At 35.6% G+C, this 24,671-nt stretch overlaps 1 protein-coding gene across 9 annotated transcripts in view; it reads left to right on the plus strand.

Moving 5' to 3' along the window:
- The window catches only part of LOC125666098 (zinc finger CCCH domain-containing protein 10-like), a 78,893-nt gene that overhangs the window by 33,359 nt on the left and 20,863 nt on the right, over positions 1-24,671 (plus strand). For 4 of the 9 annotated variants that reach the window (XM_056151360.1, XM_056151361.1, XM_056151362.1 and 1 more), the window contains one exon: positions 3,007-3,091. The exons of 2 other annotated variants lie outside the window; for them this stretch is intronic. The gene's annotated coding sequence lies outside the window, so the exon portion shown is untranslated. Of the gene's footprint in view, positions 1-3,006; positions 3,092-13,097; positions 23,870-24,671 lie in introns of those variants that run through there. 3 more of the 9 variants (XM_056151354.1, XM_056151353.1, XM_056151355.1) reach the window with 2 other exon arrangements.

Here is a 24,671-nt window from a genome sequence, read left to right on the forward strand (position 1 = left end):
AATTGAAAATCTTAAACAAACATGTATATGGTAGAAATGTATGGTGGAGTATATAGGCAGATCTAGAAGATTTTCAAGGGGGGTTGGGGTTGGGGGTTGGGAGTTGGAACCCATTTTTGTACCTTTTATATACCCAAAAAGTGGGTGGTGGTGGTGGTGGTGTTGTGCCAAAAAATAGCAAAATATTGCCTTTTATGAAAAATATATTCAATCAAAGGGAGGGATGGGTTGGGAGTTGGGGGGGGGGAGGGGGGGTCATTACCCCAGGATTAATTGTAACATTCCCACCCCTGACAGATCCACTACTGTATACTAATGCTCAATGTTTCAACAGTGGTAGTACACATACCCACAATATTGTTTGAGGGAGCCTCTATCAGTCACACAATAATAAAACGAACAAGATAAAGGAATGAGTCTGAACTGTGATTTATACCAATAAGATGTTGCTGTGTAGCATTTTATGATCAGCAATTCTCCATAGGACAGAAATTGATAGTCGTGATTAAATCTCCAAGGAAGAATCCAATAATTCCTTGCTATTAATGGGGATATTGTATGGGGCTGCAACGCATAGCATGGAAAGGGAGGGGATAGTTACTTTTTCTGGACATTTTTTACTTTTTTCTTGCACGAGATTCATCACATTTGCCTTAAGGAGTTAGCAGTATATGTTGTTATGGGCATTTTGGTTTTAATTTATCGCTATAGTTACGCTGACTGTGCATTAGACTGTAAATAAAACCCTGTGTTAAGGTGACCGTATAAATATATTTGTGTCCTAGCTAGCTTTTAGGCTAGTATCAATTGTCTGCTATTTCTCTTCCACGTGATATTTCATAGTAAAAATAACATGAAATATTTATAATTATAGGTAAATTTTCAGTAACATGGATTTGTGATACAACATGTATTTTAGAAATGAATTTTATTTTTGAAAATACGTTTGAGTAGGATCTGTAACACTTCACGCCAGCGTACTTCATGGAGTGCATAATATATGCTAAGTGTATGTTAATTAATCTGTATAAGCTTACTGTGCATGTGATATATTGCCCTTACTGAAGGTTCATTAATCTTAAGCTTACTATGCATGATGTATTTATTCAACACAAAATGTGACGGAGAGGTTGTAGTTATTTTTTTTACCAAAATCTATTTTTCGACATTTTAGTTTCCGAGGACGCAATGTGAAGATGATGTTTTTAAATGTGGAACTTGTAATTTTATTGTCAATGTTCAACTTTTAATTTGCACCTGCTAATTAAGAACTTCATTTTCTAAAGTATGGACTTTTTAAGAAATGTATGGGTATAATTTTTTTTTTTAATTTCTCGGTGTAAATAATCATATATACATGTACCATATCACTCAATATAAGTAAATTTTCTTATATTTGAGTGATTGATCTGATTGAATTTATATTGTTTAACATCCCACTCGAGAATATTTCACTCAGATGGAGATGTTACCATTGCCACGGTGAAGGGCTGTAAAATTTAGGCCTATAATATGCTTGGCACTTGTGGCCTTTGAACAGCTAGGGTATGATCTTTGTGACACATACTGCATGGGCCTCGGTTTTTGTTGTCTCATCCGAAGGACTGCCCCATTTAATCACGTACCTCTTACGACAAGCTAAGGGTACTGAGGACCTATTTTAACCCGGATCCCCATAGAATCTTGTATTGAAGTGGTATTTTATTTGAAATGGTAATTAAGCCTTTTAAAATTGTCAATCAGTTTATCTATACTGTTAAATTATAAGATGGGTACATGTATATTTCATTTTACTCCATTGAATTCAAGAATTGAAGTTTGGTACAGGAGTTAGTACTCTCATGATAACAAGCATGTGTACTACAAGTTGCTGACTGAATTAATTTGGGCAAATGGCAAATATAGCAGCAAGAGGACTTGTGGCTTAAAAGAAAATTCTGCACAAAGACCTAGCTATAGGGCAAGCAGATTGCATGCATGCCCATGAATATCCTTTCTACGGCTGGAGAATTTAAAGAATGCATGTTCGTCTGAAGTGGGGAGGGGGGGGGGGGTTAGAAAAAAATCATTAAGAATTATGAACCTCTGTATCAATATTTATATACATACTCTGCCTCAAGAGAAAGTATGTTTTAGTTAATATTTTACAAAATAAGCAGCAGGATGGCCGGTCTTATAGTTCCCAAAGGCCATGCATTGGCATAGGGGTCAATTCAACAAGAAGAAATTTGTAGGATGTGGAAATCTGGATAAATGCTTTCATGAAACTCTTATGCTTGCTGTGTATTTAAAGATCTGTAAAATTAGACCGAAGAAAAGCAGACCTTTGTAATATTTTTCACAACCAATAGGATGCAACTTCCCCATTCGAACCATTCTGTAAAATTAGACCTTTGTAATTTTCATTAACAGATAGTCAACCTCCCCATTCGAAATTTGACAAGGGGCACTCAAACAAAAAGAATGCGTGAAATGAATTTTTTTTTGCTTTTACACCAGAGAAATTTGATATAGATGAAAAGTGGAGGATATGTACAACAATATTTTGAACTTAAATTTTTTTCAAATGTACTTTTTTTGCAGTGTTAGTGGAAAGTAATCTAAAAATTTGAAAACCCTGGCTGGCTGGACTTCAACTTATGATCTTATATATAGTTCAGCAGTCGACTTATGTTACATGACTGAACTACAACCCAGCTATATATTATGCAATGAAAAGGGATATATACAAATAGAATATTACGTACACTGATAATTGTATTTTAAATTCATGTTTTAAAAGAAAGTCAGCCATTATGTAGTAACATATAATCCCTTACATGTAGTACCTGTGCAGGTTTTGGCTATATATGAAAGCCCAGATACTCCATCAAATTTACTGGAAAGAATATCAAGATATGTAATAAGGGATTATGTCATAAGTTTATTAAGAAAATCCTCATTAGTCTGTGGGTAGCATACAAGAAATAAGAGGTTGGATTAATGAAATCTTCATTATACTGTCAGATTGGAGAAGATCGAGTCTTCAAGCAGCCAGGATTTATGTGGAATCAGATGTCAAAGTATCGGGAAATTAGGAATTAGGGGGACTGTAAGTATATACATAAATCTCAACTAATATCCAACAGTATGTGACTCATGATTAAAATCCATTGAAGTGAGTACGACCTGTATATTAATATTGAGAGTTTTAAGAAATTTATATGTAAGCCTGCATGCATGCATCAATTTTATCTCAGATTTTTTTAGATATACATTCTATGGGTACACTGAAACACAGCAATAGCGTACTATAAATCAACTTTTATTCATGTACGAGAAATTTTTGCGAAGTTCGTGAGAGGCATTGTCGTTAGGAATACTGTAAGTGGTTTTAATTTCGCGGTGCTAAAAGTTCGCGGTTTTTCATATTGGTCTAATTGCGGTGGTTTTATTTTCGCGGAATTCAAATTTTGTAACTGTTCAAAACATATTGTGTAACACTTGCAAAATGATTGCGGTTGTTTTAATTTTGCGGAAAAATCCGCGACCGCGAACATAGCGAAATTAAAACCACCGCAATCATTTCCCCATTTACAGTATTTCGTTGTTTCTCGTTTGTGTTTAACTTTATCTCTGATGTGAAAATTACTGGCTGCACACAAGTTTATCACTAAGTAGTTGAGAACAAAAAGTTTTGATATATGAGTTACGGTATTTGATTATGGAATATGGAAAGAGGTTAATATTCACAAGTGATGAACTCAATCTGGTTGAATATATGTCATTGTGCTTTTTTCTTGTTTGGAATTTCAGTTCTAGATTCTTCTGTTATTTCTGTATTTGGTGAATCTTTGCATAGAGTATAAGGTTGTTGTGTGCTGACAGGATTACCACAACAAGAAACAGCAGCACAAGTGGCACTCTATAACCAGTTGGCTGTCTGAAGAGGCAGGTTGTAGTGTTTGACTATAAGTTCATTTGAGAATGGCTGTTGATTTAGGTTTGTTTTGTATAGTCTAGCTATACCGGTATGAAATGAGTACATAGGGATCATGCTTTAAAATCTAGATAATTAAAGTCAGGCTGGGAATCGAAAAAGTTAAAATATTTTGAATTCAAAAGAAAAGATGTGTTTATAGTCTAGTTTATTGAGAGGATATGTTTATAAGTCTTAGACTTGTTCACTTGGTAGGGTATATGTGTGTGGTCCTTTTTATCATTACTATATACACATGTATATTAGTCCTATATGTGGTCATGTTCATTCATGGGATACCCCAGATATTTATGCATATACTTCTATCAAAATGCAATTCCAAAGAACTTTTATTGTTATTAAGTACATTTGAAATGACAAAACTTTTCCAAAAAACATCCGCATCAAATATATGACTTTTCAACACTTTACATTCAACTCCATTCCTCACAATAGATTAAAGACTATGCTTTTATTTTACATCATTTAGTGCAAATTCTAAAGACTGCAATGGGATATCAGGGAAATGTTCCTTGTAGCGTGTTTGGTAGAGACAGTGGAACCAGTGTCATGTAATGGGGTAGTTGTGATGTTGAAAACCTTGATAGGCACTTCATTGCACTCCCCTATCAATGACGACATGAATTCTGCAGTTTTTAGCTCACCTGATCTAAAGGCTCAAGTGAGCTTTTCTGATCAAAATTTGTTGGTTGTCTGTTGTGTCGGCGTCGTAAACTTTTCACATTTTCGACTTCTTCTCAAGAACCGCTGGTCCAATTTCAACCAAACTTGCCACAAAGCATCCTTGGGCTTTCAAGTTTGTTGAAATGAAGGGCCATGTCCATTTCAAAGGGGAGATAATCACAAAAATACAAAAATAGGGTGGGGTCATTTAAAAATCCTCAAGAACCACTGGGCCAGAAAAGCTTAAATTTACATGAAAGCTTCCTGACATAGTGCAGATTCAAGTTTGTTCAAATCATGGCCTCTGGCCTCTGTGGGTTGGATGGGGCCACAATAGGGGATCAAAGTTTTACATACAAGTATATAGGATAAATCTTTAGAACTCTTCTTCTCAAGAACTACTGAGCCAGAAAAGCTGAGATTTACATGAAAGCTTCCTGACATAACAGAGATTTTAGTTTGTTCAAATCATGGCCCCTGGGGGTTGGATGGGGCCACAAAAGGGGATCAAAGTTTTACATGCAAATATATAGGAAAAATCTTTTAAAATCTTCTTCTCAAGAACCACTGGGCCAGAAAAGCTGAAATTTACATGAAAGCTTCCTGACATAGTGCAGATTCAAGTTCAAATCATGGCCCCCGGGGTTGGATGGGACCACAATAGGGGATCAAAGTTTTACATACAAGTGTACAGTGTATAAGGAAAATCTTTAAAAATCTTCTTCTCATGAACCACTGAGCCAGAAAAGCTTATATTTACATGAACGCTTTCTGACATATTTCGGATTTCAGTTTGTTAAAATCATGGCCCCCAGGGGTAGGGTGGGGTCACAAGGGGGGGGGGATCAAAGTTTAGCATACAAATATAGGGGGAAAATCTTTAAATATGAACCAAGGTGACTCAGGTGAGCGATGTGGCCCTTAGGCCTCTTGTTAAATTTTATGATAAAATAATTATCTAATTCATAAATACAACCTGTCATTGCAGGTCTAATACACTCCTTGTCATTTCAATCCAATTGTTTGGTTCTGTAAGTGCTTATTTGACTATAGATTACTCTACTTACCTGATTAAGATCGATACACACTCATGGTGGGTGTAAATAGTCAACAGGGGATGCTTATACCCCTCCTAGGAACCTTTATTAGATCATTATTATTTTCACCTTATTCATTTCACCCCTTTTTATTTTATAAAGGTGCCAGATGTTATAAATTTGTAAAAGTATCATTTAAATATTCATGTAATGTAATTCAATAAACAGGTCTAAGATGTATGTATGTATTATAGAAGTATAGTAGTTCCTGGTCATTACAGTATGCATTATACATTGTAGTAAAATAAAGAATGAAGGATAAGTTTGTAGAGCTATAACATCCATATTTTATTTCTCTGTTTAACATTTTAATCATTAATTATGCAATGATTAAAAATATAAAACGGAGGCTTCAGATGAAATAAAGATGGAGCAGGACTATTATTACCATTTCAATGCTGTATTTTAATGCTGTATTAAACACTGTAGTATTGAAATGAAGGTTGCGTTCAGTTTGCAGTCATGCAGGGAAATTTATCTTAGGAACACCTGGTTTTACTATGAAGCTGAAAACGTACGCGCGCACATGCATCTGTGTGAATCATAAATACTTATAAGTAAAATTTCAAATTCTAAAATTTAATCTTTGTTTTGAAGAACATGCAGATGAATCTCTCTGAAGTAATTGTTAAATAACAATATATAATATAATAATAATAACATATAGTATATTAGATATATCAGAAAATTCCTGGTGACCTAAGTTAATGGTCTTGTTCACTGTCATAAGACAATGCGTTGACCCCAGTGTGACCTTTTGACATATGTTGTGTTATATCTTTAGGCATTTTTCTCTACATGTCAACAATATGTTATATGTATACTACAGGGGTGTGGTTTTTCCTCATTTCAGAGGAAATCCTCTGATTGGCTCAATGTACTCTGGGTTAATTTGATCGAAAGTGACAGAAAATGATATTTTTCCAGGTAGGGTGAGATGTTTTCCTTCTTTATGACCAGTTGTCCTCTGATTTCTGAGGAATTCAGTCACAGCCCTGATACTAGTATGAGTGTATTCCACGAATACACACCAACTCTCCTTTTACATATGTAATATTGCTACTGAATACACTTATTTGTCTATATCTGTGGAGGGTGTGTGTTCTGAAACAGAAAGGAGGGAGGGGGGGGGGGGTATACATGGTGCACAAAGCTTGGAGGGTCATCTTTTAATGTTAATTATTCGGTTTGTTACTGGCTGTAGAAATTTGTTGGGCTAGCTGTTAAAGAGATAGTAAAGCTCATGTGTAAATTTTTTCTCGTCTCACCCCATATCATCTTATTCCTTTCGAATTTAAGATACAAATGTGTGTGTATATATATATATATATATATATATATATATATATATATATATGAAAAAAAGATTAATGAAAGCTATTTCATTGCATATTCCTCAAATGTTGCATTGAATAAAATTTTTGTCCTGGAAGCAAAAATGTAGGTGACGTTATATTAGGTTATATTCGTTTTAAACTTGGGAAAAAAAATACAGATAAATGCATGAAATTGTTATTATTTACAGGAAATGCAGATAAATGCATGAAATTGTTATTATTTACAGGAAATGCAGATAAATGCATGAAATTGTTATTATTTACAGGATATGACTTGTACAAGTCATTCAGATTCATTTTGCTTCTTTAAAAAAATGTTTGAACAAAATGACCTTTACTATATCTTTAAAGTCCATAGTGGGCGAGGTGAAGCTGGGCCTAAAATTCTATGGACAACTAGACAGTTTTGTTTTGTGGATGACCGATATGTTTAATATGAAAACTCTACAATTTAAAAAGAGGTTCCGGATGCTATTTTACTATTTCCGGATGCTATTTTACTATTTCCGGATGCTATTTTACTATTTAAAGGTCTAAGAAAATTTAGATGAGCAATCACATGAAGCGTTTTATTCAATGACGGAACTCATTTTAGTCGGAGGCAAAACAAAATTGGTTATACAGTCTACTCCACTTGTATTGAAGTCGCTTATATTGAACTATCTGTTATATCGAAGTCGCTTATATTGAACTATCTGTTATATCGAAGTCGCTTATATTGAACTATCTGTTATATTGAAGTCGCTTATATTGAACTATCTGTTATATCGAAGTCGCTTATATTGAAGTCGCTTATATTGAACTTTCCGTTATACCGAAGTCGCTTATATTGAACTTTCCGTTATATCGAAGTCGCTTATATTGAACTTTCTGTTATATCGAAGTCGCTTATATTGAAGTCGCTTATATTGAACTTTGTTATATTGACGTCGCTTATATTGAACTCTCTGTTATATCGAAGTCGCTTATATTGAACTTTCTGTTATATTGAAGGTAAAACAAATCTTGGTAACATTATTTATGTAGTTCAACAGTGGATGTATTGAACTTTTGATCTAATGAACGATAGCAAAACCCTATACCCAGAAATGTCGGATCTATAACGTGGATACAAAGTGAAATACAAGAAACATGAAAAGTAATAAAATGACCAACCACACGGACGATTAGATTGTCAAATTTTCGGGACGACCTGTACCTTCCTCAGGACAAAAGGTAGGCAGTCTAATTGTTCGATTCGTTGGTCGAAAATTTGACAGTCTTTTGGTTTTTTATAAAGAGATTTTAAGGCTACCGGTCGCGGTAGCTCAGTAGTAAAACGTTCGCTTCGTAACCGGGAGATCGTGAGTTCAAGCCTTGCTTGTGCCATTGCCGCGTCAAAACTAACACGTAAACGTAGGTAGTGCTTGCTCCTTCGCTAAACGCTCGGCATTTAGAAGTGAGAATCACGGGTCTTTCGGATATGACCTTAAAAACGGGAGTTCCGTGTCGCAGCAGGCACTGGCACGTTAAAGAACCGTTATTGCTATGACCGTAAGCTCTTAGCATACGTCTAAAGAACAACGCACGTTAACTCTGGATCCCGCCTACATTTTCAACTTGTATATTTTGAAAAAGTTTTGTAATTTTGTTAAGATTTTTTAAATGAAAATTAGAATTCATTAGTAATTTATTATACATTTGCTAAATGACATTTTATGTAATACCTGTAAAAAGGAATCTGTGTTTCATGGGGGAGGGGGTATTAAAATATTGTCCGTTTTCCATTTCTAGAGTGAATACGTGATTGGAACACAGATTATAGAGTTATCTCTTTGTTTTGTCAGATAAATCAACTTTCATGAAACTTCATATAAATATTTATATTGACATAAAAAAAAATTGAAAATGATCACTAAAAAAATATACCAGAAGGCAGGCGGCGAAACAATACTATCGTTCGCAGTTCTTTGTGGTACTTCACCTACAACTTGTGACATCTCAATATGAGTGAAAAATTCTCAACGGGACGTAAAAGTTAAACAAACAACCAACCATTTTAGTGCTTTCTATCTATAAAGTCAGCAAATCAAACGCAGAAGAGAGTAAAATTAAGGAGGATTTTTTTTTTTGTTATACCCGCAGTCAGGTGCTCATTAATGATGACGCAATCGCTAACAGACCATTACCTAGGTCTTCCACGGAATACCTGGGTGCCTGCAGAAAAAAAAAATGTCGATATTGTCGATTTTCTGAGGAGTCTCTGAAGTCTGTGTGAAGACTTGGGAATCAAAATGGATATCTTTTGTTGAAATGCATTGCCAATTAATACCTAACCCAAATTATGTATAATGGCCTTTGATGGTTGTTTCCATCACTTAATTAAAAGTTACTGATGAGGAAGGAATGGGAAGATGAGAGAGAAACTTCAATATATTGTAAAAGCTTTTGTGTTCTTCATCATAGTATATATGTAATTATAAGACTTCAGGCTGAAGTTAGGGAATTTCAAAAGCAATATTACGATGTTTAAAAGTTTGTATCGTCTGAGGTGTTTGGTGCGGTTTTTCTAATTTGTCAAAATGCCCGAGGTGCACTGGTACATGAAATGCGATGCATGTTGTGAAGGCGAGTTTCATGGATACATATTGACCGTGCATGTATATCCCTGTTCATCTCCCTAACAATTTCCTTTATAGTAATCCGACCCTCAGCTGCAAAAGTCTCATTTAATTGTGGAAGTGGGTTTTCATACGCTCAGAACTATTAATGATGCTAAACAACAAGATATCATATGTCTGGAATGTTGCCTTATTTTAAAAGTCTCGGCATCGTTAATCGCACATCAATGTAAAGAATATGTAGACGAAGCTGACGACTGTCAGTTCTAAAATATAGGATTATTAGCACTCAGCATGTTTCAAATGCATATCAACAGGTTTGATTTTTAGATCTATGATAAAATCTCCTGAACTTGAGAGTGACTGATAAGGGCTTGGGGATGGATAAAGTTAATTATCAATACGTTTAATTGGACTTATTTAACACGCGCTAAAGTGAAGCGCTGCTCTCAATAACTAGATGTGCTTGTGAAACACTCATGCTCCGGTGTGACAGCAATTATCACAAGGAATACACTTGTCAAGTCCTATATGAAAGCATAGAAAGCATTCAAACATTATGGTCAAGGTTAAAGTTTTTAGGCCACCTGAGTCACTCAGGTAACCTATTGCAATTTAGTCCGCGGCCGTGGGACATAGGTTGTCCGTGGTGCAATAGGACATTTTTCACTTCTTGATAACTACCATTTCAATTCTTTTCAAATTTGGTATAAAGCATCTTTGGGACAAAGCAGACATTAGTTGTAAATTCCAGGACTCCTGCACGCCTTGGGCCCTAGGGACGGAGCAAAAATTGACAACTTTTCAAATATTTTCTTCTCTACAACCGTAAATCTGTAAGAAAAACTAAATGCATAGTGATGTAGAACAGGGCGGCTTCTACCAAATTTGGAAATTTCATGATCTCCGAGGTAGAGGTTCTGACTCCAGGGTGGAGTTGGACTTGTTATTAAAGCTAAATAGATATTTAGAAGAAGTAGGTTTTCCTTTACCAAAATTGTAAAAGTCATGATCTCGCGGAGTAAGAGTTTTTGTTCCAGGATGGGGCCAAAGTTATTGCAGTGATTAGTGTCTTTATCGTATGGAAGAATTGCTGATGCGGTATAAAAACTAATTGCGTATTTAAGAAAAGCAAAAAAGGATATATCAATATTGTGGGTTAAGACTCTAGGTTGGGTCCAAATTAAGTCATATCGTGTTATATATCATGTAACTATAGTCTTTCATCAGTTTAGACACTTTCGGTGGAATTAAGTCTTGTTGTATGCTGTTGCTGAATATTAGAATTTAGCTTTGATGTGCAGGAATTTTTTTTATAGATTCCATAGCCTTTTAATGATTAGTGATTCTTAAAACTAATATTCAGGTGACCAATAAATTACCAATATTTATATTCTACGAAGGAAATGGTAAACTAATACCCAGGTGACCGATGAGGCCTGTGGGCTTCTTGTTAAAAGATAGGTCGAACTTCAAAGTGAGAGTCATGAGATCAAATGTTTTGGTACCATAGAAGGGTCTTGTCACAAGGAATGCACATGTGAAATATGAAAGCCAAGGTTAAAGTTATTTTTAGACAGACGAAAGACAGACTAAAAACTATGTCCCGAATCTCCGATTACGGGGACATTAAAAAAAACTTTTCAGTTTAATTGCAACTTGGATTCTTTGATGTCTGTAAATATGTAATAAGGTTCTAAAATTCAGGGACTTTACAAACTTTCTTAACATATTACTCAACTCTACCACAAGTTTGTCACGAAGGGTTTTTTATGCCCCCGTAATCGGAGATCCAGACTGCAGATGTTATAATTTGATCTCCGGTGTACTTTTTTTTTCTTTGTTTAATTATTATTTTGCATTTGATAGTTTTTCACTCATTTAAGAAATAAGTTTCATTTTTGAAAATACTCAAGAGGGGTATGAACAGCGACACACCACACTAACATACTTCATGAAGCGTGTAAATGAATTTTATTTCTATTTCTGGGAGAATTCCCTGTCGTTAAAATACATTAGCTATATTTATCTGTAGTCATGTGCGCATTGTTTACAACTGTAGTGCGTTCATAAGGAAATGCCTACCATTACAATGTGTAAAGATTCCTATTAAGAATACAGAATTAAGAGTAGGGCAAAGACGGACCCCTGGGCACACCAGTGCTGGGATCAGGTTCCCAGGAAGAGTAATTGTCCCCTGTTGACCGGTTACACCTGCCATGAGCCTTATAATTTGATAAGGTAAACGGAGTAATCCGTAGTCAAAATCAGTATGCAAAGAACGGTTTAACAGTTGGTATGAAACACGGCATACAACATTCAACCTGGTGATATCTTGTATTTGCTAATTAGAGTATTATAACGAATATATATAATTATATACACGGTATATATATATATATATATATATATATAAAGAGAGAGAGAGAGAGAGAGAGAGAGAGAGAGAGAGGGGGGAGAGAGAGAGAGAGAGAGAGAGAGAGGAGAGAGAGAGAATTTGCAAATGCTGACTTTTAACAAGAATGTTAAAACCCCTGTAACATATATTCGTTAGTAGCTTGTCTCGAATTAGAAACTGATCATACGCAGATCATGCTCTGATATCGAATCTGTAGAGATGCATCATTTCACCATATGCAGGTGATAATGGAAGATTTCTACAAAGGTATGAGAAGTCATCCTGTTTGTCATAAATTTGAGTTGTTAGTTTGCCGTTGGACATATATGTTCAATAAAATATCCATTGAAATATGCAGTATCCAAGGCAAAAACAATGGAAGTGAAAATACACAATTACGTGTGTATATGGACGTCACCAAAAGTCGCGCGTAAAGAGATAGGTTGATAAAGTGATAGCTGTACCAGGAGGATTATTTCACAGGTGACAATTGTTACTCGTTAACTTGCCAATATATGTCTCTCGGAGGTAACGAGGATGGACAGCATGAACCTTCACAGTGAGGTTAATGTGTGTTCAAAACAGCTAAGCCATAGTCTGAGAACAATGACCAATGGTTCTCCTATAGGACAGTAGCAACGGACTAAACAACAATCGTCACCTTAGAATGATATAAGTTATAAAATAACTCACACACCCCTTATGTCGGTAGTTTCGTAGCAATGCATCATATCTGTATTATTATTTTATTATCGTTATTTACTCGTTTGTGTAATATGTTATGAGAACATGTTTTTTAATGGGTCGTTTTTATGACACGTGTTTTGTCAGCTTCGATTGATCAGATTATCGTGCACGATGTAAGAACATGCTGTAGTGATTGATTTTGACCATGAAATTTGGCTGTTTGGGTTTATTCTTGTAACAAATGTGATTTTAATATGTTTGTAATGATTGCTACCATCGATTAGAGTCACATGTGACAGCGGGGAAAAGGAATGGCTCTTGATCATGTTGGCCATTCTGAACACAACTTCTGAAATCACCTGTGGAAAGGTAAGACAGGTTTATTAATGGTGGTTTGTGCTTTTGAAATAAAACAAAGATAGAGAAAACAAAATTATGTTAGACTTTAGATTTTAAATGTCAAGCGATATTTAATTAAGTTCCATGTAAATTTCTGATTAGGGGAAGTAATTAATGTGTTTATCATATAATGAAGGATATACAGTACCCGGTCTATTCGGTTGTCGATATTACCTTTAGAAACAATTTCAATTAAATGCATTCATGTTAAGGATGATCCTGCCATGTCTTTGAACTTCAAAAATATACAATATTTATTTAATCTTAAAAGAATGTATTATAGAAATACATTTTGTGACGTATTTTGTTTTGATGTGAAAATTTCTTTTGATGTAGGAGAAGCATGAAATAAAAAAAAAAATACACCTCATAAATGGTACAGAGCGAATTGTCACGTCCACTGTCTATAAACCCTGTGTGACCTTTGACACGTATTGTCCAATGTTCCGGGGGAGACTTCTCTATACACCTTTCATCTACACATTAAGTACGACCCAGATACAATTCTACAAATAAACTCACAACTGCACAGTACAGGTTTTCTAGATCTGCAAGGATAACACATCTGGAATTTTGACACACCGTAGATAAACAGGGGAAAGTGAAAACAGGTAAATGTAGATAACTGTAAAAGTGTATACCATTCTGGCGTTCACTGCAGTAAATCTAGAATTTAGTGATCAGCCTATTGTTGCCTTAGTCTTGTAGCGAGTTACTGTGTGAGATTCTGAATGTTTTGTGGAACATGTAATTTATTGCCTTAGTCTTGTAGCGAGTTACTGTGTGGGATTTTGAATGTTTTGTGGAACATACATTATTGCCTTAGTCTTGTAGCGAGTTACTGTGTGAGATTTTGAATGTTTTGTGGAATATGTACATTATTGCATAATGTACAAGACAAATATATCTATAGAATGCAAATCCAACTTCGTATCTTTTTCGTTTTGTGTAGGAAAGTTGTTTAGAGTATGGATGATTTCATTTTTCGGTAAATGTAGTTGTTACGGTTTGTGTTTTATCTAACATATTTGACCTAGTCTTGGTTAAGTGGTTAAGTTTTACGTCCCGTCGAGAATTTTTCACTCATATTGAGACTTTACCAGTTTTAGGTGAAATACCACACATTTAGACCTGCTTAGCGCTTACGGACGTGAACAGTGAGGTTTTTTTTTAATGTGCCAACACCTGTCGTGACACGGGACCTCCATTTTTAAGGTCATATCCGAAGACCCATGTTTGTCACTTCTAAATGCCAAGCGTTTGGCGAAGGAGCAACCACTACCGATGCTTACGTCTTAGGTTTGATGCGGCCATGGCACGAGTGGGGCTCGAACTCACGACCTTCCGCTTACGTACCGAACTCTGTACCACTGAGCTACCGCGAATGGTGACCTAGTCTTGAAAATATAAGTAAATAATGAAATACATCACGCTATCAATTTATACCCCCCTCCCCCCGAACGAAGTTCAGGGTATATAGGAATCACTCTGTCTGACCGTCCGTCCGTCCGTCTGTGCAGATTCGTGTCCAGGCCATACTGTAACTTCTTTGTTCTTTGACTTAGGCATACCATATTTGGCACACAAGTGGATCACCATGAGACGATGTGTCGAGTACCTTCATGACCTCTATATGACCTTGACCCTTGACCTCAATGTCAAAATTAAAGGTGTTTTTTTTTTACAATGAATTCCTATCCGGGCCATAACTTCTTTGTTCTTTGACATAGGCATACCATATTTGACACAAGAGTGTATCACCATGAGACGATGTGTCATGTACCTTCATGAACTCCATATGACCTTGACCTCAAGGTCAAAATTAAAGGTTTTTACAATGGATTCGTGTCAGGGCCATGACTTCTTTGTTCTTTGACATAGGCATACCATATTTGACACATGAGTGTATCACCATGGGACGATGTGTCGGGTACCTTCATGACCTCTATATGACCTTGAACTTTGACCTCAATGTCAAATTTGATTATAGGGTTTTGACATAGTCATACCATAAGACTTGGGTGTATTACCATGATACTATGTGTCATGTACATTCATGACCTCTTTATGACTTTGACCTTTGATCTCAAGGTCAAAATTATAGCTTTATACCATGGATTTGTATTCGGACTATATCTTCCATTTTCTTCTACAAAGGCATACCATATTTTTACACTCAGGAAAGAGGTAATTTATACCTAGTAACAACACCCTTTGGGAGATCGGGATAAGCGGGGGGTATTCTTAGTGAGCATTGCTCACAGTACATCTTGTTTTAAAGTTGTCGTACAAATAAAGACGGACGGGTATAGAAAGTATTAACAAAAGTGCTGCATACATCCAATAGCGATTTGCTCTAAAAATACCTGCAGGTCTGCAGAAAATGTCAATCTTTTCTAACGTCTCTCATGTGAGTTGGAAGCTAAAGGGAGTCATTAGTGTGGTGGTCTCATCGTTGTTGCTACACATTTCCAATATCTAACCTAAACTCAAGTATAATGGTCTTTGATGATTGTTTCCATCACTTAATTAGAAGTTACTGATGAGGAAGAAATATAAAGATGAGAGAGAAAATTTCAATATTGTTGTGAAAGCCTCTGTAGGCTTGCTTACGGTGTAGGTAATTAAAAGACTTACGGGATGACCTTATGGGGAATCTCATTGTAATTACAACAGGTCCACATTGTCGTCATTGTTTGATTTTCAAATTTTATTCAAAAGTTGTTTGTTGCTTTGTTGATTGATTGATTTTGGTGATTGGTTCGTTTGTTTATTAGTTTCTTTGTTGCTGAGTTTCTTTTGTTTATAATGATTTGTTTGTTGATTGGTTTGTTGATTTGTTTATTTGTTTATGGATTTGTTTGTTGATTGGTTTGTTCGTTGATTGGTTTGTTTGTTGATTGATTTGTTTGTTGATTGATTGATTTGTTGATGGAGTGGTTTGTTGATTGATTTGTTTGTTTGTTTGTTGATTGATTTGTTGATGGAGTGGTTTGTTTCTCGTTTTGCGTCCTATTGGTATTTTTGTCGATCATGTAAAGTCGTTACCAGCTTCAGGTAAAATGACACAAAAATGACCAATGCATGGGGCTGATGGCTGAAGCAGTGGAGGTCCTAGATCTTTATCACGATAACACCTACAGCGACATGGGACTTCTGTTTTAAGGACCTGTTACCTTCCCCTCCAATATCGATCGCGAGAATGCTTAGAGAAGGAATAGTCACGACAGATGTTAATTGTCGTAGGGTTAAACAGATGTTAATTGTCGTAGGGTTAAACAGATGTTAATTGTCGTAGGGTTAACGCTACGTCCGGGGTCGAGACTCGAACCAGAGTCTCCCGATTCCAAGCATCCTTATCCCTAGACCACCTGCCACTGGTTCTTATAAGCTGAGATGATAAATTGTTATTTACTGTAACGCAAAAGAAACGTCGCACCTGAGACGGGGCATGCTAAGATAGCTCAAGTAGATAAAGACATATTTTGTCATTAGGATTGTGTATGTGTATGTTTTATGAATTATTGGACTTAATTTTCATATATATTTTTTTGGATTTTTTTTTTTCAAGTTATCGAATTTCATGATCAACTTTTTCGATGTGTCGTTTCGTGCGAACTTTCTTTTGGAGTTTAGTGTATGGTATTTTGTATTTCTTCCAGATTGATTCTAGTTTAGAATAAATCGCCAAATTAAAGGAAGTAAATTAGGTGATACTGCATTGTATGCACAAGTAGTAGTGTGGAAGTGCTCGAGCAGTAGTTGTAATCAATGATTTTAAAGTCCGATTTAATTCATTTTCTAAACTTAGAACTTTGAAACTTTTTTCTCCTCATTTCATTGTTCCATTGATGTGTAAATTGATATTGAAAGAGATACCTCAGGGACGAAATGATTGTTAATTAAAAAATAATTACATTTGAATTCTCAATATTTGAGTTAGATCTTCACCTTCAGTATTGTCTCCGGGCTAAGCACTCCACAGTTAGGAAAAGTTTTATAATCAATGATATATCATGACTAATTCTAGGACGAGTCGTTTCCTATGTACAAATGACGCTTGTCACCTATTCAGTTACCTGCTACTAAAAGGTAAACTCGACCACCTTTGCCCATCGCAGCCAGGTTACCTCGCGTCTACTATATCAGAGACACCTCCTATGAACTGTGAAAATGATAAGTAGTGCATGGTACCGCCATTTGGACATTGTCATTCATCTCGAGATCGGTATATGTATAAGGATTGTCTAATAAGTCGAGATGGCATTTCTGGACTAAAGTCAGGGCAGGTAAATATAAGTGATATACATTGTATGCTTGTCCTAGGGATTCCAACTAGATCCTTATTTCAACATTCGCCTTGCGATTAATCGTTTTTCTAAATTTTCAGTCCTGATAATTTAGTATTGTTTGGTCGTGTAGATCAATTCATCAAATCGGTGTTTATGTGCTTATACATAGTCCGGTGATTGATTCTGACCATGGCACCTGACAGATTTACTTGGTTCTTGTAACTTTGATGTCATTCATATCTTTGTTATGGGTGCACTTATTACCAATAACTTTTCTGCCAGAGGAATGTGTTCAATATATGTAATACTCAATATTAAATATCGCATTTTAATGCCATGTTATCCCGCACTCACGTTTTCGGTTTGGATTTGTTTGTGGTTTTTATTATGTAAAGTTCTGGAGGGGTGGTCAGCTTTGGAGTTTTGTCTTTTGAGATGGGGGATATTTTTGCGTGCTTGCACGGAATGGATAGGACACCGTGTTTGTCTTAGTGGAGGCAAAAGTCATAAGGTTCAATAACTAAAAGATTTTGATTAAGTCATAGAGAGAGAGAGAGAGAGAGAGAGAGAGAGAACACTAAACTGACAAGACACGAACAACAGTGAATTGCCAAATTTTCCGGACGACCTGTCCCTTCCTCAGTACCCTCGGGACGATTGTTGTTGGTTTTAGTCCTTTATATATATATATATATATATATATATATATATATATGGAGAGAGAGAGAGAGAGAGAGAGAGAGATAGAGAGGAGTTGAATTTCGCATTGTAGCTGCCTTCTATAGAAAAGTGCGTGATGATATTGCAAAAGAAAAAAAAAATGAAACTAAAAGTTACTAAGTATTATTTAATTTCTAAATGATATAACTTTTACATGTTATATAGTTACGTACAGACATGCCCTGTTTATTGTACATGTAGTAAATACAATGAGTGTGTAATACCCAGTGTTAACGGATATCCGTCCGGGACATTTACTGTGGGTTACAATTACAGTGTACGTATTTTAATTAGGTCATAATGTTTGGAATAATGATTGCTATCAATGTGAACTTCAATAATCACTATACTCTGTGAGTATGGACTAATTGAAATGTTTCTGTTGATTGAATTCAACTCGTGTTGTTTCATCATGCAGCTATACGTAAGCGTCACAACCACACATTTTTAGTCTCTCATTCCTTGTAGAAAATCTATCTTTTTGCACTCAGACTTATTTTTTTCTTAAAAGATGATTATAATTTGCATATTTTGGAGAGACATTGTGTTGATAAAGGAAGACACGATCTATTATTCATGGTACTTGAATTTCTTATCATTGGATAGAAAAATAAGAGAAGCTACTCGATCGGTGCTCGGATGGTGTTCAGTAAACCTTGAAATTGATATATGGTGACAGGAAATGTAAAACTGCTCCATCATTTATGAGGGTTAAATTCCAGTTTTTCTGTTTTCTTCTGAAGTGTTACAGGGGTTACTTCTTAATCTGTAAGTGTTAACTTTATCTTGGTTAGGTTTTTAAAACTTTATTTTCACAGAATGTTGGATATGTATTAGAGATGTCTCTTTGGTGGTCTTCTCCACCTCGTCTTAGCGTTTATTTCAGGGTGTCCACAATAATTTTCAGTCATATTTTGAGAGTACAAACAGTGATACGAAGGCCACTTAAACATTTCTAACCGCACTCTTCTTTTCACATATAAATCCCTGGCATCGAACTGTCGATTTTTCTGGTGTTATAGAACATTTGACTTCCCGATAAAATCACTCACTCAGGAAAACTGAACCGATTTCCATGCGTTATCATATTGTACTCATCATTTGATATTTCTGGGGTAAATTCACCCTCTTTAGTTGAATTCTAAAAGCAGTAGGAAATCTTGTCTCGCTCAACGGGTCTGTGTAATCTCGCTCAAAAATCTGATCGCTCTTTTTCAAAGGATGTATAAGCCAATGCAAATTAAGTGTTATGGCTTTAATCGAAGCTCGTGAAGGCCTATTGGTATTGAAGTGCAAATTATATATTCTTTACATTTTTAATGGCTTTGTTGAAATGTTTAATGGAGAAGGAGTAACCCAAGCATGGTATCGGAGTTTATTAAATGTTTGATTTCTTCAGATGATGACAGGTTTTATTGAAACGTTTTGGTGACTTTGAATTGATAGTATGCATAATTTTGCTTCATTCAAATTGTGTATGTCTATTATTACTTACGCTGTCCATCAGTGCACCCCCCCCCCCCCCATATTGAATGTTATTTGCTATCGCTAATTAATTCAATGTTTTGATTTTATTGGAATATATTGTTTTTAATTAGAGTGAATAAGTTTTTTTTTTAAAAATTATGGGAATACATGTATACATGTAGTTGTAAAAGAGTTCATCAGAGATTGGATTGATTGCCTTGTTTTGTTCGATTTTTGTGTGGATACAATAGTGTTACTTTATACACCCACACGGAATTGAAAAAACAAAACAAAACACCGCATCAACTAAACCAAAAACCAAAACAAAACTACCAACAAAAAAAAAATGACTCCCAACCAACCAATCGACTGAAGCACTGTGAGAAAGGTCATCCATATTGCATGCACGTAAACGTGGCATGATATTTTTTCTTCTGTTGAAAAATGGATTACATTATTGACAATATAATGATAGCGTGTATTTCTATTTTCATTTTTATTCTCAATTTTTTTGGTTAATTTTGTAGAAATGCATTTGAGTAGTTGTGAGTGTTAAATATTTGATTGGTTGCGTTGTAATTTCCTTTTCATGATACGCTGTAATTTAAGGTTGATATATTATTCTGTATTGTGTAAAGCTTTAATTTAAAAAAAAAATTCTCAACTCCCAAACTCGTTTTGTTTTTCCATCAAGTTTCACTTCATTTGAGCTCATTTTATTAGCATGTGTAGCGGAGTGAAAAAGTAGAAATGGTTTGGCTTGCAGACATTCCACAGATAAACAGCGAAGAGAATTTGTGTTGTTATAATTAGTGTAAACAGAAGTGTTACAAATGACAGGCGTGTTCCGTGGTAGATAAAAAAGGATAAATATTGAATAGTTTCTGGTATATAGAGTAGCAGTAGACGGATTCAGTTAGACGACCACAACAGACCGTCTGATATTGTATACTCTAGGAACCTGAGTTGTAGCAGATTTGCTCATAATGGTGGCCTTCTCTTCTACACGTGTTATCAGGGATTTAAGGTATTTATAGAAGGAAGCAACATGACGAGTCAGAGACCCCCCCCCCCCCCTCTCCTTTCTGATTCTACGTGCCTGCTAAATGAACGAAAAAAATATGCCGCTCCTAGAAATCGGATGTGTCAACCTCTCTGTCTGAATTTTTCCATATAAAACCTTTTATTACACCCTCATATTATTTTCACTATTTGATAGACTGCAGTTTTCAACTTGCATTAAAAATGCATATTTAAAATGGGAATTTCGCCTATTATCAATGTAAAAACAGTCTCAGTTTTAAGTTTATGACAAAACAAAATCCTTATTTTAGTAAATTAGTACGATAGGATTTGCTGCTGCTGTATGTCAGTTTTTTCCCCCTGATAATAATCAGATTCCAGCTAAGGCCATTCTTTACTCTCCGATTTTGACTATAGATTACCCTGTGTACCTGATCAAGATGTAGGGCTACCGGCTCATGGCGCGGGTGTGGCCGGTCGACAGTGGATGTTTACTCCTCCCATACACCTGATCCCACCTCTGGGATCCAGGAGTCCGTGTTTGCCCAACTCTCTATATTGTATTCTTTATAGAAGTTATGAATTTTCCCCTTTTCATGATCACACATTTTCTTTTAATTTCACTTAGGTATTTCTAGTGTAGATTGTGTTTAGTAAAGACCGATAGGATTGGGAAGTCTTTAAAGGTGTAGTGGCGGTATAAGAAGGAGCATGTATTGATCGTGATGTGATAATGGACTGTAATGACTCCGGCATTGTGTGTTGCACCTGACAGAGAGTGTGTGTGTGTATGTCTTCTGTGACCGCGGATCCATGCCGGTAGTCGAACGTAAGCGGCAGAGCGTGTGTTCTGTGCACTCTTCCCATTCAAAGAATGATATCACGAGGACTCCTGACTCTATAACATCTCCTAAAATGTCTTTGTGCTGTTAAATAGACCCGCTACCTGGGAGGATATTTTAGAGTTGGGATATAATGATTTATAGGTTGTGATTGTTTAGGACTTGTACACGACTGAGGTAAGAGACAATTCGTGTTAAAATATTGATCATCCATTTTCGGTCATATTGTAATCATTTCTTAAAATCTTGTAGTTTCGATTTCGGCTCTGTATCTATACAAGCAATGCGCTTTGCCTATATGATTATCTGCTTATGCGATAGAGGGGGAAATCTCCGTTAATTTATTGAGTTTTTATTTCTTTCATTCACCAAATCTCGCGTCCAGTCAACAATTTGAGAATCTTTGTCAGGCCTACCGCGTGGTCTTCTAGTGGAAAGTTTTTATTATTATTATAAAAGGCCATGGTTTTCTTTTTCTGGAGACAGTGTTGTGTTTGAAGTTATGTGTGTGACAAAAAGATGTTCCACTTGAGTTAGAATTAAATATGCAGTGCAGAGAGAGAGAGAGAGAGAGAGAGAGAGAGAGAGCTGTCCACGAAGGTTAATTATTTTAATATATTGCAGAAAGATTATTCGTATGTGTCACTGCCTTGAAAGTACTCTAGCAATGATTAGTTTCTTAAAGATATTGATACTTGTCAACCTAATTATTAAGAAAAAGTTGATGTCTCCTTTGTACCAGTGGAATGGAATGAACGCTAAACAGACACTTCGTTATGAGAGTGTTATGCAATGACTTGGTTTTTTTACATTCTGTGTAAGATTTTCATTAATTTTCAACAATGATCAGAGAAGAATGTATGCATGTAGTTTTCAATGTTCAAGGCTTGATGGTTAGTTCTCGATGCGATTGTGTGTACTCGTATAATTTCGAGGCTTTTGAAATCGTGGATGACTTTTGGGGTATGTTCTGAACAAGGTTTCATGAATAGCTGTCATTTCTTTGTATGTATTCAGAACTGAAGGATCTTATTTCTGCCTTGAGACTTGACATAAGCTGAATTCATTATGTTGTCAGTGATGGAAGCATTTTCACCGCAGCATTGATTTAAAGCATAAATCATCGATTCTTTCATATATGTACAAACGCATGTCCTTTAGTATGGATAAAGGAGAAATGTTTGTATCAAATAAATCGTTCTTTGCTGTTATTTGTAATTCTACTGCACGGGATATTTTTAAATGATCCTGTGTTGTATTTTTTTCCGGACAGGTGCGACGTATTTTTATAAAACTACTATGAGACTTAAACATGTAATCATATGTATTGTACCATTTCATTGGGGGGGGGGGGGGTTAATTATTATCATTTTAAAAGCAATTTTACCAGATTTGGGTGTAATATTATAATAATGTGGACTAAATAATATGGTACCTTTTACTAAATGCATCCTGTACTCTTATATATGACTTCTCTTTTGCGCACTGAAACCCCAGTGTTTATTTACGCACAGTCGGTATGGAGAAAAACGTGTCTATAAAAATTCCTGTCTGTCACAAGGACCCGCAGTCGAGGAAGACCGCTATTTTTCATTAATATTATGAACATCGCTTTTAAGTGCAATGAAATATTGCTGAAAACTTAATATAGACAACAGACTGCAGTGGGTTTTTTCTCCCAGTACTGGGTAATATTGCGATGTACACGAAAGTTTCCTATTGTTGTGTTTGGAGTCTGGATACCTTGCTGTTGACGTCTATAGGAGTTCCTGGACTTTCGTAAGGTTAAATGGGGCTTGCCTCGGCTGTTACTGCCCCACGATAAAATCCTGATACATCGCGGATTATCCCATGCGTTGTCCTGTTAATCTCTGTGTGGCTATTGATTTCCTGCAATAAGATCGAGAAAGGACGAACATACCTTCCACAAAATCTGGTATTTAAAACTCGATAGTTGTTAGTGAAATTTTTTGAGTTAAGTGTTCCTTTCTTTCTGTGTGTCACTCTTCATAGCCGTAAATAATCAGATCCTGTCATTTCTTCAACAAGTGGACGTCAAGTTTGAAAATATTTACTTGGCTGTGTTTATTGATAAGCTTGTGGCCCCCAGCTTTTACGTTAAGGGTTTTTAAAAACACTCGTACACCCTTTGACGACAAGAAGGTCAACGAAAGGTGCATTGTCCAAAGACGTCGGAAATAATAAACCTGGTGTTTTTTCCTTGAGCTCACATAGATATTCACACACGACATAATACAAAGGTGGAGATCATTTCTATTACACTGTGAAATCCTTTGGTGCCAGACATACAATACCCGGATTTAAATATGTCATACTCTGATGGAGGGGGAAATTGGATTATAAGGTAGGTGAAAGAAAGGGGTTATTTCGTCAATTAGGGTGTTCCTTTCAGATGGTATTTAATTCTTCAGTAGTCTGCTTAAATTACTTGACAAATTAAGAAAGTCATCGATTGCTGTATATCATTATAGAATGAGAGAAACGAAACCGACAATTTTCCATTTCTGTCCGACTGACAAAACATGCAGTAAGGTTGAAGCAGGGGAAAAATATTTTTTATCAAGAAATATTTCTTTATGCTGCTGCAAACCTTTCATTTTCTGATTATGGTAGTGATAATTTGTCTAATAAATCGCTTGTTGGCAAGACTATAGTGATGTATTAAGAATTCATTGCAAGTCGTTACACTGTGAAATTTGTCTCATTGAAAAATCAATCAGGCAAAACAATAATTGTTGAAAGATAAACCAAAAGCATCACCGATAGATAAGATGTGTGGTTTATTATCATTCCTAGGCGAATTTATTGACCATGAAAAATGCAATCTAGTAACCAATGCTGCATCGATTTGGTCCGTCACAAGTCCTTCAGTTGTAGCTGAATTTAATGGTACTGTAGACAATTTTGAATTAGACTTAGTGTATAAACCTTTAATTAAAAAAAACCCAAACAAACAAACAAAAAACTGGCCGTTTAGTAGATAACTGATAATTTGAGCTATCACCAAGGACTTATATATTATAAGATCACGAATGGATTAAGTGTTTTTCGTTCCGTTTTTATTGTCACGGCTATTGCCGGTTACATGTAGCTTGCTAACGTTCACTGTTTATACGAGAGATAGTCTCCTGTATATTGTAGACATG

The sequence above is a fragment of the Ostrea edulis genome, chromosome 10 (genome assembly GCF_947568905.1).
Source record: "Ostrea edulis chromosome 10, xbOstEdul1.1, whole genome shotgun sequence".
Classification (NCBI taxonomy): Eukaryota; Metazoa; Mollusca; class Bivalvia; order Ostreida; family Ostreidae; genus Ostrea; species Ostrea edulis.